Source organism: Arachis ipaensis, chromosome B02 (assembly GCF_000816755.2).
Source record: "Arachis ipaensis cultivar K30076 chromosome B02, Araip1.1, whole genome shotgun sequence".
In the NCBI taxonomy this organism is placed as follows: domain Eukaryota; kingdom Viridiplantae; phylum Streptophyta; class Magnoliopsida; order Fabales; family Fabaceae; genus Arachis; species Arachis ipaensis.
In genome coordinates, this window is record NC_029786.2 from 82379842 (window position 1) to 82389501 (window position 9660).

The window sequence follows — 9660 nt, forward strand, 5'->3', positions numbered from 1 at the left end:
TTTGTAATCTTTCAACTGCATTTTTAACCAAATTAGTTGTGAACAACATGCAGATGTAGAAATATATTCAGCTTCAGCTGTGGATAGAGCCACTGTGGCTTGTTTTTTGCTTGACCACATGTTGAGTGAGCTTCCAAGGAAGCAACACATGCCAGATGTGCTCCTTCTATCCACCATATCTCTCGCATAATCTGCATCACAAAACCCTACTGCATAAAAATCATCAGATTTTGGATACCACAAGCCATAATCACTAGTTCCCTTAATGTATCTAATGATGCGCTTAACGGCTGTAAGATGAGATTCTTTTAGGTGAGATTGAAACCTTGAGCATACACCCACACTTTGAACAATGTCCGGTCTAGAGGAGGTAAGGTACATGAGTGAACCTATCATTCCTCTATACCTTGTTTCATCTACATCTTTGCCATCATCATCCTTTTCAAGTTTTGTGTTTGGATGCATTGGTGTTCCCATTGGTTTGGAACTTTCTAGGCCAAATTTTTTTATAAGTTCTTTTGCATACATTCCTTGGTGAATAAAGGTACCACTAGGAGTTTGTTTAATTTGGAGGCCAAGAAAGAAATTTAGCTTTCCTATTAAGCTCATCTCAAACTCACTAGTCATGAGTTTTCCAAACTCTTCACACAAGGACTCATTGGCCGATCCAAACACAATGTCATCCACATAGACTTGAACTAGGAGGATATTATCATTAGATGCTTTAATAAATAAAGTAGTATCGGTGGTACCCCTTTGAAATTTATTTTCCAACAAGAAGGCACTAAGCCTTTCATACCAAGCTCTTGGAACTTGTCTAAGGCCATAAAGAGCCTTAGAGAGTTTGAAAACATGGTTTGGAAATTCTTTATCTTCAAAACCCGGGGTTTGTGCCACAAACACTTCTCTATCAATAAAGCCATTAAGAAAAAGCACATTTTACATCCATTTGAAACATTTTAAAACCCTTATGGGCAGCATAGGCAAGAAGCAACCTAATTGCTTCCATTCTTGCTACCGGAACAAAAGACTCATCAAAATCTATTCCCTCTTCTTGATCGTAACCTTGGGCCACTAATCTAGCCTTGTTACGAACAACTTTACCATCCTCACCTAACTTATTTTTGAACACCCACTAAGTACCCGTAACTTTCTTACCATCCGGATGGGGTACTAGTGTCCAAACCTCATTCTTGTCGAATTGAGAAAGCTCTTCTTGCATGGTTTTGACCCATGATGGATCTTCAAGAGCTTGTTTTACATTGTTGGGCTCCATTTGTGACAAGAGGGCAAGGTTGCTTGGTTCGGATTGCCTTTTGGTTGAGGATCTTGTTGTTACACATTGAGAGGGATCTCCAATGATGAAGTCATGAGTATAACCCCTCATAGACTTCCATTCTCTAGGCTTCCGGAGTGGTGTTGAACTTTGATGAACTTCTGTGGGTCTTACTGTTTCAGTTTCTCTTGCTGGCTCAGGAGACAAAATGGAAATGTCTCCTCCAATCTGACGAGACAAAACTGGACTGGCTGATTCTTTATTTTGAGTAGACTTGGGATTTTCTTCACTGGTTTTCTTGATGACAATATCTTCAAAATCTGTATCATCTTCAATCACAGCACTAGGAATTGAATTAGAATCACAAAAAGAGACGTGTATGGATTCCTCTATGGTCCTATGTTCCTTGAGATAAATGCTATAGGCCTTGCTAGTGGTGGAGTATCCAACAAACATCTCTTCATAGGATTTTGAATCAAATTTACCAAGGTTTTCTTTATTGTTAAGAACAAAGCATTTGCATCCAAAAACATGAAAATACTTAAGACTTGGAGGGGTTCCTTTCCATAGCTCATAAGGTGTTTTCTTCAACCCTTTTCTAATAATGGTCCTATTCAAAATGTAACAAGCTGTATTTACAGCTTCAGCCCATAAAAATTTTGGAATCTCATTCTCACAAAGCATGGCCCTAGTCATCTCTTGAAGGCTTTTATTCCTTCTCTCAACCACCCCATTTTGTTGAGGGGTTCTGGGGCATGAAAAGTTATGAGCAATTCCAAAGTCATCACAGAATTTTTCAAAGTCTTGGTTTTCAAATTCTCTTCCGTGATCACTTCTCAAATGGGCAATTTTTAAATCTTTTTCATTCTGAATTTTCTTGCAAAGGGTTGAGAAAGCACAAAAGGCATCATTTTTATGAGCAAAAAAAAGTACCCAACCAAATCTAGAGTAATCATCTACCACCACTAGACCATAGTGTTTACCTCCTAAACTTTGAGTTCTTGTTGGACCAAAAGATCAATGTGTAACATCCCTAATGGCCTTTTGGTTGAGATTTCATCTTTTGGTTTAAAAGAGGATTTTACTTGTTTGCCTAATTGGCAAGCATCACAAGTAAGATCCTTATCAAATTTGATATTTGGAATTCCTCTAACCAAATTTTTCTTGACTAGCTTAGAAATTTGGTACATGCTAGCATGATCCAACTTTCTATGCCATAGCCATTTTTCAGATTCAAGAGAGGTAAAACATGTTACATTTTGTTCGTTCAAGTTCTCAAGAGTCAATCCATACACATTATTGCATCTTCTAGCCTCAAACAAAATATTCTCAATTTTTTCACAAACAACCAAACACACAAACTTTCTAAAAATAACTTCAAATCCTAGATCACATAATTGGCTTACACTAAGTAAATTATGTTTCAAACCATTTACAAGAAGAACATCATTTATACAAGATGAAAAGCTTTTACCCACTTTCCCAACAGCCACTATCTTTCCTTTTGCATCATCACCAAAAGTGACAAATCCTCCATTATATTCATTAAGCTTTATGAAGAAGGTTGTCTTTCCGGTCATATGCCTAGAACATCGGCTGTCCATGTACCACATATTCTCCTTCCGTTTGGATGCTAGGCACACCTACAAATCAAGCTCAAGTGACCTTAGGTATCCAAATTTTCTTGGATCCTTTCACATTAAACCACCTCTTATGTCCTAATCCATTATAATAAAAAATAACTTTGTAAACTTTATCACCAATCATCCTCTCACCAAAAAAACATTGAATGGGAAAGTGTCCATTTCGGTTACATAGTCTACAAAATCTTGGAGTTGCTGTTTTGTTAAAGCTTGTTGGGTTTTGAAACCTTGTATCATTAGAAGATGAGGCAATGTTTTCAAAATAAGGTTTCTCAACAGATTTATAGAACCCCAAGCCAACTTTATCATAAAGAGGTTTTTGACTAGTCAAGATTTGATTCAGATTTTCATAACTTTGAGTGAACTTGGCTAAGTCTTCTTTAAGCCTTTTGACCTCTTTAAGCAACTCTTCATTTTCCTTAAAACAGTTTACATATGCAACAACAAAATGATCACTTTCACAGCTCCTAATTTGGGCTTTTAACTGCTTGTTTTCTTCAACAAGATCAACAGCAGTTTTGGCCTCCCTTAGTTTTTCTTTAAGAAAACCATTTTCTGCTTTAAGAATGGTGATTGGTTGTTCAAGTTCTTGATTATCCAGCAAAAAGCATCTTATTTTTTCAGAAAGATGATCTATCATAAGATGAAGAGCTTCAGTGTCAGGGTTAGAAATGATTACCTGTTCAACGTGGTCAGCTATAAGACATGGTTGAGACTTGGTTTCGGATTCTTCATCATCTTCAGAATCATTTTCTAAGTCCTCCCAAGAGGCCATCAGCCCTTTCTTCTTTCCCTTCTTTGGCTTTTCTTCTTTCTTCAACTTAGGGCAGTCTGACTTGAAATGCCCAGTTTCTTTGCAGTTGTAACATGTCACATTGCTGAGATCTTTCCTTTGTTTCCTAGAGCTGCTTCCCTTGCTTCTCTCCTTGAACTTCACCATTTTCCTGAATTTTTGGCAAAAAACACAAATTCATTTTCAGAGGAATTATCACTGGATTCATCATCTAGGGAGTTAGTAACAGATGTAAAAGCAATTCCTTTCTTTTTTGAATCTTTTTTCAAGTAAGTGTTTTCAAAAGCAAGTAAGTTTTCTCTCAAGTCATCATATGTCATGGAATCTAAACCACTACTCTCAGATATGATTAAAGCTTTTGTTTTCCACTCTTTAGTAAGACATCTAAGAACTCTCCTCACAAGCACAGAATCAGGATACGTAATTCTCATAGCATCCAAGCCAACAATGATGATGTTGAATCTTTCAAATATTTCATCTATTGATTCTCCTTCCTTCATTGAAAATATTTCATATTCTCTGTTCAACATGTCTATCCTTGTCTTCTTTACTATGGTGGTTCCTTCATGAGTGATTTAAAGTTTGTCTCAGATTTCCTTTGCCGTTGTGCATCATGATACCCATCGGTACTCCTCGAAGCTGATAGCACAGTTGAGTAAGTTGATAGCCTTGGCATTGAGTTCCACCTTCTTTCTGTCTTCTTCGGTCCAGCTGGCTTTTGGTTTGAGTGAGATTACTCCTTCAGCACTTGTAGTGGTTGGAAACTGAGGACCTTCAAGGATGATCTTCCATAGTCTGTAATCTACTACTTGCACAAAAATCTTCATTCTCTCCTTTCAATAGGTGTATTTTTTCCCATTGAAAAGAGGAGGTCTGTTGCTTGACTGTCCTTCTGTCAGATTGTAGGACACCAGAGTTGAACCACTGTTTTCTGCCATCTGGATCTTTTCTCCAAGCTGTAAAGCTTGGTCTCTTTGAGACCAAGCTCTGATACCAATTGATGGTTTCAGTGGCTAAGAGAAGGGGGGTTGAATCTTAGCCCCTTTTTCACTTGATAACACTTGCTGGTCTTTTTAAAACAACTTCTGGAGACTTTTTTATTTTTGTCTCGTACCCAGCCACAAGACTTTTCTTTTTTATCTCGTGATCCAGCACGAGATATTTTTCAGTTTTATCTCCTGTGCAGCAGAAATAGAAATGAAGTAGAAGAGAGAGAAAATTACACCCAGATATATCCTGGTTCAGCTGCTAAGTGCAGTGCAGCCTACATCCAGTCTCCATCACAACAATAATAGAATTTCACTATAATCATCTTTGATTACAATCACCAATTCTCCCTAGAAACTACCCTTCCTATCCGGGACAAGTCCAGAATCTAAACCCCAATCCTGAACTTGACTTGGTTACTGCCAAGCTTTCAACTGCTAAGTGCTAACCCAACTTGTAAGGGGATTCCCACAGAATCATGAAACACAACACATATATAAAAAGGACCTCTAAGGACATCTATGGCTTTTTCTATTAATTTTGCACTCTCTGCCTTTTTCCGCTCTATGGGTTTTTCTTACAAACCTCACTGTTTGCCTTTTTCCATGAGACTCAAGACAGACAAAATTAAATAGAAAATTACAAAATGAAGAACATTGAAGGAGAAGAAATTCTGTTAGCTTAGGTAGCTCTGAGAATCCTGTGCCTTGCACTTTCACTCCTTGCATCAAGCCCTGGCTGTTCGCCCTTACTTATAGGCAGAAGCCTCCACGGTTGAAACCAAACAAACCAAGCTAATCTTCTTCTTCTTCATGCAAACCAGTTTGGCCAGAGAGAGAGGAGAAGTAACCGAATGCAATAACCAACATGCAATTACCTCTGGTTCTTCCTTGGTCACCAATAATAATCAATCCGAGCCTTTCATCTTGCCTTGCACTCTAAGATGAACTCCTAGCCCTTGATGCATGCTTGATGATGACAGCTTCATCTGCTCCAATCTCTGCCTCTTCCATCACGTAGCTACTGTAGCTACCTCCTGTGGTGGTTGAGCAGAATCATAATCAAGCTATCCCTCCAAGGATCTTCTTCCTCTAACCGAAATCTTCTTCATCCATTTTTGGGTATGGAGAAGCCAAGATCTCTTCACCAAATCTTACCATAAGTGATGAGAATCTCAGCCACAACATACTTTTTGTTTTCTTTTTCTTGCCATCATTGTGATGGTCTTGTTGCTTGCTTCTTCTTCTCTATGGTAGCTTGCTATAGCTTCTATGGTTGCTACTGTGATATGACCGAATAGAGAAGATAGATGAGAGAGAAGAAAGAGTAGAAAGAAAAGCAATTAAATAAGTTTGAACAAAATAATTAAAAGTGAGTTGCTTTTGGTTTCCTCTATGCTGAGTAGTGTGCCTTCATTAAGGCCAACCATCTAATCAATCATAATTTCTCTCTCATGATTCCAAGGACTGCATTAACTCTACTCAATAAAATTTTGAGTTCCATCACATGATTAAAAAAGAGATCCGTTGGAAGCAATGAAACTTTGCTTTCTTTGCTTAATGGTTTCGGACCAAGCTTTGGTCTTATTTAGCAAAGATCTATTTGGGCTTGTAGCAATAATAATCCAATCTGACCCAAATACATAATCATGATTTCAGCCAACATATTTTTCAATAGTTTAATAATAAGGCTGAATCTTCACAAACATATTGGGCTTGCAACATTTTTTTTCTTTTTCTGTTCAGCCCATTAACAAAATCCTGCATAGCAAAATCATTTTAATCACATATATGAAATGAAATGAAATTAATAATTTTACAATTAATTACATTAATAATGTTTGATCATCACTAATTTAAAATAGAATTTTCCAAACTCATCAATAACATCTCAAAAAATGATTTCATTTGTCTGGAAACATATCATATGCACACTGACAATGGTCACCAGTTTGTCGATTATAATTTTACTTCTTTCTTATAGAACTTTAAGATTTATCAACATTTTCCTTCAGTTGAACATCCACAAACTAATGGATTAGCTGAAGCAGCCAACAAAGTCATTTTATATGCCTTAAGAAAGAAATTGGATGATGCCAAAGGCCTTTGGGCCGAATTAATACCAGAAATTCTTTGGAGTTACAATACTATTGTCACTCTACCACTAAAGAAACTCTATTTCATTTGGTTTTATAGGTGTGATGCAATGATTCCTTTAGAGATCTCTCAATCATCACTATGCATTCAAACAACCAATCACAACACAAATTCAGAAGCTCGGCGAATAGAGTTGGATTCTGTAGAAGAAATTCGTGACATGGCTGCTCTCAAACACCGAGCAATGCAACATCATATAGCTCGGCGATATAATTAAAAGGTCTATCCTCGATCATTCCATGTCAACGACCTGGTACTTAGAATGACCGAAAATGCAAGACGACCTCCACCTCTTGGGAAGCTAGCTGCTAAGTGGGAAGGTCCATTCCGAGTTATAGAGGTTCTTGGTAATGGAATATATCATATTCAATCTTTAGATGGTATAACTTTACGTAATACTTGGAATATTTCTTCTTTAAAGTTATATTACAGTTAAAAAGATAAGGACAAGCATGTACTCTTTTTCCTACTCAAAAGATTTTTTTTCAAAAAAGGTTTTGGTTGGAGAGATTTTAATGAGGCATGCCTACCTGCACCTCTTTAAGTAAAGGTCTAATAAATTTTGTTACGATTTTGCAAATTTGACTTATACATCTGCTATTTCTCAAACAAACTTCCACATCAACAATCTTTCCATCCAACCTATATGTCATTGCTATGAAAATCAAATTCACATTTTAACAAATCCGACCTATATGTCATCATTACGACGGTCAAAATTTTAGTTCAATAATCTATCAATCTATTACATGCATTGACATGTATCACTCTTATTATTGCTATATCCGTTAGTGAAAAAATTTCACTATCAATCTGGTATATATTAAGACTAAATCTAATTAATCGTGTAAGACCCAGAACTTTTGAAAAGTTTTATCATGAGTAAGTCTCAAATCATATAGTTATTTATAGCATTAATTTCAGAAATTATTTTATTAAAGATAATTAAGGCAAGTTTTGGTTTATTGAATTTGAGACGAGTTATGATTATTATCCAATTTTATAATTATTGGATTATTTTCTATATTTGAATTATAAAGTTGATAGTTATGAAATAATAAGGATTTTGTATGATTTGAATTAGATAAGTAATATTTTAAATATTACTACTGCTATTTTGAAAAATAGAAAAATTAATTATATTATTTCTAGTTATTGGATTTGGGCATTTTATTGAAAATAATTTATACAATTGATGAGCAAATAGTATTTTTCTATATACAAATAATGTTGGATTTAAATTGGGTTTCAATTATTATATTTTTCCCAATTTTATTTGAGATTACAAAATTGCCTCTAAACCTAGTTTTGCCAAAACCCTAGCCCCTCCCCCACTCTTCTCAGCGCCGTTCACCCTCAGCAAACCATACACACACAGTTCCTTTCATCCCCTTTGACACAAAGCTTCAGAAACAGAAATTGAGAGAAAAGAGGCAGAGAAAGGGGGAAAATCAGAAAAAACACAACACACACACCCACGAAGCACTATTGGCCGAAGAGAGGAAGAAGGCTGCGCTGGCGTTCTAGACCTCACCGCCGTCGTCGCGCCATCGTCGAGCCAAGGAGGGAAGTGGGGAGAGGAATCGGAGACGAAGGGCGGCGCGGTGCCGGCGAGGAGTGCCGTCGCCGTTGCTGTCGCCAGGGGAGGAGAGTAATGCGAAGGAGGGAGATGAGGCTTCATTGCCATCGCGTTCTGCCGCATACAAGGAGCGCCGCCGTCGAAGCCATGCTCTTTCTCCTTGACCAGTCGCGATTCTGCCATTCTGCGCCGCCGCCGGGTCTCTCGCTGCTGTATATCGCTGTCCAAGGTAGAGGGAGAGTCATGATGGAGCTCCGCTTCTGTTTCTCCAGTCACGCAAGAGGGAGGCGCGCCGTGAGGGAGAGCCGTCACGTTTCTGCCGTCGCCGGTTCACACGCCGCCGCTGTGCTCCTTGCTGCAGCACCGCCGTTGGAAGAGGAGGGCTCGCCAGTTCTGCCTCTCACTGCCGCCTCCGTCGGAACTGCCGCCTCCGTCGGAACTGCCGCCATGGCCGCCGGAGCTCCGGGCTGAGTTTCTGCCACATGAGACCCTGCTGCCGTCGCCGGGAAAGTATGCCGGTAAGGGTTTCAAACTTGGTCTTCGTTTCTTGTGAGATTATGGAAATCTTATTGTCGCGGCATGTTGGTTTCAGTCACCGTTGCCGGAGTCGGGTCGCCGCAGCCGCTGGAGGTGGCTGTTGGGGCTACCGCCCAACCGGTTCAGAGGCCGTTGCTGTTCGGTTCAGCCGTTCTTTCTTAGTTTCAGTAAGTATTCCGGTTTCGAGAGCTCTGCGTTAGTGTTCTGTTATGTGTAATAAAGTAATCGTAATGTTAATGGTTTTAGGAGCTAGAATCCGATTTGCTTGTGTCGTTTGGGGCTGTTTCTGCTTTTGAGAGAGCGGGCAGAGCCGAGATTTTGATTGCCGGTGATTTCGGGTCGAGATAAAAGGAGTTGGTTAACGAGTTGGGTTGTGGTTCCAATGTTGTGAGGTAGGGGCGTTTTCCGAAAACTATAGTTTATTATTGGAATTATTACATATGGGTACTGATGTGAGATATTGTGTATTTGGTGATTGTATCTGCCTTATGTATCAATTGATTGACTCGAATGACTATGGATGTTGGTTTGGCTGAATTGTTGTCTGGCTTGTGAAATGTAATGTTTGAAGTTGATTCTTTAAATATTTGAAATGAGTTTAATCCGTTGAGGATTGGTTTGAATTGAGTCAATTATTTTGATGATGTGAAAGATAGAATGCTCTTGAAATTCAGCCTGGGTTGTTTTAA

The 9660-nt window shown here is 38.4% G+C and overlaps 1 long non-coding RNA gene across 1 annotated transcript; it reads left to right on the plus strand.

Moving 5' to 3' along the window:
- On the plus strand, positions 8839–9408 carry LOC110267868. The gene is made up of 3 exons (XR_002355819.1): positions 8839–8952; positions 9027–9138; positions 9218–9408. It is a non-coding gene; the product is annotated as an uncharacterized LOC110267868 (long non-coding RNA).